Source organism: Pan paniscus, chromosome 16, assembly GCF_029289425.2.
Source record: "Pan paniscus chromosome 16, NHGRI_mPanPan1-v2.0_pri, whole genome shotgun sequence".
NCBI lineage: Eukaryota > Metazoa > Chordata > Mammalia > Primates > Hominidae > Pan > Pan paniscus.
The window spans coordinates 41,914,818-41,923,449 of NC_073265.2; the positions used below are offsets into that span (position 1 = coordinate 41,914,818).

General features: G+C 42.5%; 1 protein-coding gene across 6 annotated transcripts in view; it reads right to left on the reverse strand.

Annotated features, from left to right (window-relative positions):
- ATOSA (atos homolog A) overlaps positions 1-4,041 on the reverse strand; it is a 100,661-nt gene extending 96,620 nt beyond the window's left edge. For 2 of the 6 annotated variants that reach the window (XM_034938777.4, XM_063596652.1), the window contains exon 1: positions 450-847. The gene's annotated coding sequence lies outside the window, so the exon portion shown is untranslated. Of the gene's footprint in view, positions 1-175; positions 926-1,169 lie in introns of those variants that run through there. The other 4 variants (XM_034938779.4, XM_034938778.4, XM_063596649.1 and 1 more) reach the window with 4 other exon arrangements.
- Positions 4,042-8,632: the final 4,591 nt, after the last annotated feature.

The window sequence follows — 8,632 nt, forward strand, 5'->3', positions numbered from 1 at the left end:
AAAACTCTCTGCACCGCCTCCCCCATCTCCTCCGGATCAAGCACCCCCTTCCCTGCCTCTGTGCTCTCCAGGCCAATGTGTCCTTCTGACACAGTCTCTGAACCAAAACAGGATCTATTTATAACCTGGAGGTACAGGCAAGAAGAAGAAAAAGATTTGAGCAACACAAACTAACCCCTTCGTACAAAAACGCCTCTGGGAACAGAGGCACCTCCGCAGGGCTGGTATGGAAATTCTTCCACCTGGTGCCTGGGCGCAGCCAACTCTTCCAGTCCCCTGCGCCTCCCGAGCCCTCCGCCCGCCCCGCCGGGCCTCACCTGTGTAATTACCCTCTGGCTAGCCTTCCTGCGGCAACCGCGGCCAAGTTTACACAGAAACCCGAGTCACCTCCTCCCGCCCAGCCCCCAGCCCCAAACGAACTCTTCCGGGCTGTCCCGGGGCGACCCTACCAACTCCCAACCAGTCCTCTGCGGCCGGCTCCGGGGGAGGTGTTTACAGCCGGTGCTCGCCCCCTGCTCTGCACAACCCCTTCCGTCCCGCCGCGGCCCCGGATTTCCTTCAGCCCCGCCGCACCGAGCGCCGCGTCTGCCCCTCTCCCCGCTGGAGAGTTGTTTTCATGGCGCTATGGAGCTGGCCGGCTCCTCCGCTCCCTCGGCCGACCTCTGCTGACTAACTCGCTCTCCTCTCCAGTCCCAATCCCGCCTCCTCTTGGCACTTCTCTCCACCGCTCGCCCAGCAGCTCACATCACACTCCCACCTCAGACCCCAGGCTCCGAGAGGCGCAGAGCCAGCGGGAGCGGAGTATGGAGGGCAGCGGCCCCCGGGGCTGCCTCAGGTGACCGTGGGGACCCGAGACGACCAGCCCGAAGCGGCTCCCCGGCGCCCCTGTGGCCATCCACCCGCGCCTTAGCCACCGCCTCGCTCCGCTCCCTGCGCTCAGCCCCTCCGCCCTGCCTGACTGGCACCCGAGCCCCGCGACCCCCGGGCTTTCCCCGCCCGTAGCCCCGGCCGGCCCTCTTGCCCAGTGCCTCTGCCAGCTCCTTGCCCGCCCGCTGTCTCTAGCTCTGGCGCCCCGGCTCCCCGTCCCCCTCGCTCGGCCAGTTCTTTCTCTGCTGTTTGCCCTGTCAAAACACTGCCTAGGTCACGTGTCCCAACAACAGCCAACCCACCCCGGTCGTCACTTCCTCCCCGGCGGCCTCCGCGGCCCTGGCGCCCGGTTACTATGGCAATGCCGCCGCTCGCCCCGGGGCGCTAGTTTGGGGCCGGGTTTTCGGTGCAGGTGCCCCGCGGGTGCGAGGGCGCTGGAGATGGCGGCTGGGAGACACCAGCAGAGTCCCGGAAGCCCGAGAGGTCCCAGGCACTTCGGTTGCGCTCCCAGCCGGCAGAGGCGCGCCTGGATTCTGAGACCAGGAATCGGAGCTGCGCTATTAGAGCGCAGGGTAACTGGGGAGATGTCATCGAAGGGCCTGCCCCAGACGTGGAGGATAATTATAGTCTCCTCCTCCTCCTCCTCCTCCTCCTCCTCCTCCTCCTCCACACGGGATGCTGGCGCAGAGTTGTGATCGAGCCCCAAGTGGATTGCAGCGCATAATGGAACCCGGGTTTAATGTGACCGGGACAGGGGGGTGGGCAGCTATGCGGGTCAGGGAGTGGGAGAATTTAAGAACAGGAAGCCCACCACCACCCTAGATTTTCCCAAATCACTAAGGATTTTAGTAGGATTCAGAACCCAAGCTTCCAAGACACTCGCTGTGCTAAAAATAATCTTCATAACTTCTAAAACACTGACTCATGGGCAGGAGGACACTTTGACAGCATGTTATTGTTGGGGAGCTGTAATTTTGTTGTTGTGCTATAGCAATGTGACATGATGGCATTTCATGTTGTGATGTTGTCGTCATTTAAACACAAACAGATGACAGGAATCTGCTGTACTTAAAAAAAAAACCCAATCCTAACAAGCTGCAGCTATTAGCTACTCAGTCTATAGAAGAAGTACATATGGGGCATGAGCCCAAATGGAGACAAGTAAAAATTTGCAAGGCTCTTTGGTTTCATTAGAAAAAGTTTTTTTTAGATATAATTTTGCATAAAAGGATCACAGGAAAGTATTAGGACAAGTCTAAGGGGATTTTTTTTATTTGTGCCCTTCTGTTTTAAAATTTTTTTTACAATGAGTCTATTATTTTCACATCAGAAGAGTTTTATAAACTGCAAGATTGGCAGTTCCATTTTGTTGGCCTCAGATAAAGTTCTTATGAAAAAGGCATGAAATATTTAAAAAGTAACATTTTCTAGTGCTTAGATATGTACAGTAAAATAACATGTACAACTGAAATTGTTAACCTTAACTCCACGATTGTATCTAATCAGAGCAGAGAGAACATTCAGGAGGGTAACATTTCATTTTCTCTGAAATGTTCTGGCATCATGAAGATGAAACTGACAAATAGGAACAGTTCTTTAATCTATAAAATGCTACAAATGTTAAATCCCAGTGGATTTGACTTTGATATTATTGAATACTGTATTATGTAGTTTTTAAAAAATGAACTGAAGTTTTACTTGTTCTACAATCACTTTGCAATTAACCTTGGTAATGGGAGACAGAACAGTTACAGATAAGCCAAAAACCTAAATTTAGCACAACAGCTGGGACCAAATAACAGCTATTGTAAAAGGCTTACTGGGTGAACAGGCAGCAAAATCTGGTTTAGCTTCTTTCTTCCTCTATCTAATGCAAAAGAGGTAAAAAGACCAGGAAATGTTGAGAGCAGAAGCCAAGACTATTAGTGTGTAGCACAAACTATTCTCTTTTAAATAATTTTTAACAGCACATGGGTAAATGATGATGTCAACATTTGTTAGACTAACCTGAAGTTTTTTTAAATTTAGAATCTTAAACCTGTTCAAAAATTTGAAATCATTATGGCAGCAGAAAAAGTATTTAAAAGGTGTATTTCTGACTCATTATTCAAATTGTTTCATTCCATAATACGCATTTACTGAATACTACCTGCTAGGCTCATACAAGTCTCTGAGAATGTAAAGGTCACCAAAACCAGATAGGGTCACTACTTTCAAGGAGCTTATAGTACTATTACAGTTACATGGCCCTAATCAAGTCACATTCTAACACCTTTGTTTCACCTATAAAAGTGAGGTGTTTAGACTCTGACAATAGTTATCGCTTTCTTTTATCCTATGATTATGTAACACATGTTCAGAGTGTTTGGAAATAATGACTTGAAATGGCAATTCACTCTAAGGTGCTCTGTTCACACCTCAGAGCACATAAACAGAACAAATGTTTCTAGTTCCTAGTTGGTGAAGGGTAAGGGTAAGCAAGGGAATCAAGATAGCTGGCAGGAACCTTACCCTCTTTTCATCTGATTTGCTTTCCATTTTGCTTTCCCCTAGGGTTTCAAAGCCATATATGAGTAATTAACTTCAAAAAAAAGTTAACTCATCTTCAGCAACTCATCTTCATACCCTCAACTTTTACAGATTTTGTTGAAATGGGTAGTGTATGATCAATCTGTAATGACTGTCTCTAAGTTCTTTTACTTATTAAGGTGATGAGGATAACTGGTTTGCTCACTTTATGAATACAAGGCTGTTACTATGACCAAAGTCATGGAACCAGTCCAGGCTACCAGGATGAGCTCCACCAGAGCAGGGATTGGTACCTTCTTCTTTCTTGTATCCCCAGCACTTAGTAAAGAACTGGATATAAAGTAGGAGCTCAATAAATATTAACCTATGTATTCTCTAATATGCTTTTCTTGTGCATGCCTGTAGTCTGCATGTCTAATACTGGCTGGCATTTTCTCCCTAGTGGGATAAAGCTAGAGTTGAGAAATTGGTGGGTAGCACAAATTTCATTTGTAAATGACACATTTTCATTATACTTTTGGGGCAATGTATATATTATATGTTGTCTCATAATAGTAGGAACCCATTGTGGGTTGAAATGTGTTCTCCCCTCAAAAAAAAAAAAATTGTCTTGCAGTCCTACTCCCATCCCCCATCTGTGAATGTGAACTTAGATATGTACAGTAATGAAGTTAAGATGAGGTGGATTATTAGGGTAGATTCCAAATCCAGTGACTAGTGTCCTGATAAGAAGGAGAGGTTTGAAGGTAGAAGACACACAGGGAAGATGGCCATGTGACTAAGAAAGAGAATGGAGGTTCTGAATGGTTACTCAAACATGAAGATCTTTAATTCTGTAAAAGTTAACAGTAAATGAGTGAAAAATGTTAAGATATCTCTAGTATCTTAAAAGAACAACTCTATGACCCATAGCTAGAGGATAATCATGAATAAGTGGTTGAGAGTCAAATGAAGATACATTATTTTAAAGATGGTAATCAGTACATCTTATTTGCCATGAAATATTGTAGAAATAAAGATGAGTAGAATTAAAATGTATAAATAAATCTGTTCTTGCAAAGTTAAAAAGAAAAATGTACTTTTAGTACTTGTTGAAACAAGATGAAATGCAAGCTATCTTTTCCATATCTAAATTGTTTCTGATTATCCACTTAAATTCAGTACAGTTAATTTCTAACAGAGAAAGATCATGGAGTCATTGCTAAGGCATTGGCTTCTGTAAACAACCTTCTACCTTCACATAAGTTGGTTGTCTGGTTTATTCTTTTTTGAGGTTCCTGTTTGTCTACCCTCTAAAACCACAGGTATAAGGAAGTAAAAACGTATTCTTTCTGGTCCCAGCCTGCGTAAGTGTCTTAGGGCTTAGAAATACAAGGGCCTCTAAACTTCAAGGTGGATAAACCTTTAATTAACCTGACAATTTTGCTGAGCTGCTGGAGGTCTCCAACCCACCAAGACTTAATGTCTTTTTAAAGAATAATAATGGCCGTTTTTTGTGACAGTAACTGTGCTCAGCATTTTACATATATTATATATTTGATCCAAAGAGGGTGATAACTATTTCTCAGATTAGGAAATTGAGGCTCAGAGAAACAAGTAACTTTCCCAAAGCTATATTTAATAAGTAGAAGGCAGCCGCTTCCTGAATGGACTCATTTAATTTCCACTACAATATTCTGAAATAAGTTAAATAATTTCAAAATTTTCAAGTGGGGAAACTATGGCTCAGAAATGTTGAGAAGTGGTTCTGCATTTAGAATTTAAATTGATTGATATACACTTAGGCTTAGTGCTTTAAGATATAAGTTCTAAATCAAATAGCTCTGGTTGGTTTGTTATATGCACACCCCAAAGAGCAAATGGTCATGCTCAGATAATAGCAGCTGAAATTTCTTCAGCACTTAAGTCATAAGCACTATTCTGAATGATTTATATATTTATTAGTCCATTTAATACAACATCCCTATAAAATAGTATTATCCCTACCAAATAAACAGAAAAGGGGAAGTTAAATAATTTTCCCAAGTTTAAGCAGTTAGGCAGTAGCAGAGTCAGGATTCACACCTAGTGAGCATGACTTGAGAGCATACGTTCTTACCCACTATCTGTTACTGGTCTCTTAGTTTCATTTTCCACCCAAACCCTGTACCTTCCTGACACTGGGCTTCTGCCCTACATGAGATCCCTCCCCAACTACTATGGAAACCCTTCTGGACTTTGAAGGCCCAAAGTTTCACCTCAAAATGTCTTTTAGAACCCATACACTCATACACACCATCTCTGTCTTTTTTCTGAACACATATTTATGATCTTAAAACCACATATTCCTTTTATCTTTTAAGAGCAGATGGAATGACTTCCAATTCTTTTGTCTTTCCTTATTGAATAGCACTATCCTAGGCACAAAGATTCAAGTGATTATTGAAGATCCAAGGCTGTCACTATTCTCTAGAACTGCTCTGGCCAATACAGTAGCTATAGTCATCTGTGGTTATTGAGTGCTTGAAATGTGACTAGTGAAACTGAGAAACTGAATTGTTAATTTTAATCAATTTAAATATAAATTTTCAGCTGGGCATGGTAGCTCATGGCTGTAATTCTGGCACTTTAGGAGGCCCAGGTGGGAGGCTTGCTTGAGGTCAGGAATTCGAGACCATCCCGGGCAACATAGGGAGACCACTGTCTCTATAAAAAAGTTAAAAAGTTAGCCAGGCACGATGGCATGAACCTGTAGTCCTAGTTACTTAGGAGGCTGAAGCAGGAGGATCACTTGAGCCCAGGAGTTTAAGAATGCAGTGAGCTATGATTGTGCCACTGTACTCCAACCTAGGCAACACTGCAAGATCCTGTTACTAAAAACAAACAAACAAATAAATTTTTGATAATTGAACTCATTTTTAAAACTAAGTATGTTTGGAACAACTGAGTATATGAATCTAATTTTTTTTACACTTGATCTTAGCCAAAAGGCCAAGAAGTGAATCTAATTTTTTAACTGCCGATTTTAGGAAATCTAAATACAGATCAGGTTTTCTTTCTTTCTTTTTTTTTTTTTTTTCAAATTTTTAAAGTTCTTTAAAGAGACAGAGTCTTGCTCTGTTTCTCAGGCTGGAGTACAGTGGTGTGATCCTAACTCAAGCAACCCTCCTGCCTTGGCCCCCCAAAGTGTTGGGATTACAGGCATGAGCCACCATGCCTAGCTCCACGTCAGGTATTTCTAATGAGAATTGAACCTACAAATTGAAATGTAAGTATAAAATATACAGCAGATTTCAAAGACAGTGGGAAAAAATGTACAATATCTCTATTGATACTTTAAAAATATTGATCACATGTTGAAATGGTAGTACTTTAGATATGCTGGGTTTATTTTTAATTTTTCAAAATGTGGCTAATAGAAAATTTAAAGTTATATATGTAGCTTACATAATATTTCTATTTGCTGTAGGATTCAGTGGCTTACCCAGCACTTCAGAAGACATTTGAAAATCAGTCATGTTCCTCAACCAAGTGATGCCTTTTAGCGGTGCAAATTCTGTGCTTAGGAAACTTGCTGCTTGCCCTAATCTTTTCTTTTTTTGTTTTAAAATGTGTCATGTGGCATTTAATTGTCCTCATCTTATCAAGGGTTCAGTGCACCCTAATGAGACTTGAATGCATCACAAAATGGTAAGGGCACAGCCTAGATATAGTAGGAACAATGGTGAACAACCCTTCTGAAAACAGGCTAGATTCAGTAGAGTTTTTTTTGTTTTTTTGTTTTGTTTTGTTTTTCTAAAACAGGGTCTTGCTCTGTTGCCTAGGCTGGAGTGCAGTGATGTGATCTTGGCTTGCTGCAACCTCTGCCTTCCAGGCTTAAATGATCCTCCTGCTTCAGCCTCCTGAGTAGCTGGGACTGAAAGTACATGCCACCACACCCAGCTAATTTTTATGTATTTTGTTGAGAAGGAGTTTTGCCATGTTGCCCAGGCTGGTCTTGAACTGCTGGGCTCAAGTGATCTGCCTGGCCTCGGCCTCGCAAAGTGCTGGGATTACAGGCATTTGTTTTTTAGAGACAGGGTCTCACTCTGTCACCCAGGCTGGAGTGCAGTGGAGTATCTTAGCTCATTGTAACCTTGGACTCCTGTGGGCAAATTATCCTTCTGCCTCAGCCTCTGGAGTAGGTAGGCCTACAGCCGCCCATCACCATCACCACCATGCCCTGCTAATTTTTTAACTTATTTGCCAGGGTAGGGCAGAGGAGTTCTTGCTATGTTGTCCAGGCTGGTCTCAAACTCCTGGACTCACTCAAGTGATCTTCCCACCTCAGCCTCCCCCTGGGATTACACAAGTGAGCCACAGCACCCACTTTAGGTTCAGTAGAATTTTCATAGAAATTAATTTTCTCTTCATACTTATTAGAGGGTAACACACAGAACTACCTACCCAAACAGTGTGAGCTATTTTTAGAAGCAGTGATGGGTAGACTTCACTCTAAGCAGCTTCACTCTTCATGAGCTGGTAGAGATACTGTTTATTATAAATAAAGTTACTGATCCTTTACATCTTTTCATCAGAATATATCAGTTCCTTGCATCCTAATGAGAATTCCACAATAATACTTTTCATGGTTAAAAAGATTTCATACATTGGACTTGAAAATTAGATATAAACAGCAGCAGTGATCTCCATTTCAAAATGTGCAATATAAACTGATCGGGTATTTCAGAAAAGCATTTTTGAACAGAGTTCTACCCTTCAAAAAGATTTGTAAGAGAAATCTTTTCTAAGGTTACTGTCTCAATTTAAGAAAGAAAAAGGTTTGTAAGAATGCATAAAAACTACAGAAATTCCCTAACCCCTTTTCACAAATGGGAAAACTCATAATTGAGACTAAATTCTTCACATGTAGTAGATAGAGCATGATAAAACAACTTGTAGTACCTTTTTGATAAATCCAGTTTCTGCTGCTTCTATCAGAACCCCACAGCTCAATTAGGCATAGAGAATTCTAGGAGCTATTCCTTTATTTGCTGACTGTATATATCTCAGTTTTCCTTTTGCATTTTCAGATGGGGTCTTGCAATGTTTCCCAGACTGGTCTCTAACTCCTGGGAGCTCAAGCGGTCCTCCTACCTCAGCCTCCCTAGTAGCCATGGTTAAAGGCATGCTCTACTGTGCCTGGCTCTGAATAATTTCATGCTGCCATGCTTCAGAGAAAAGAGAACATTAGCCTTCTTATTTCAACTTGCACAGG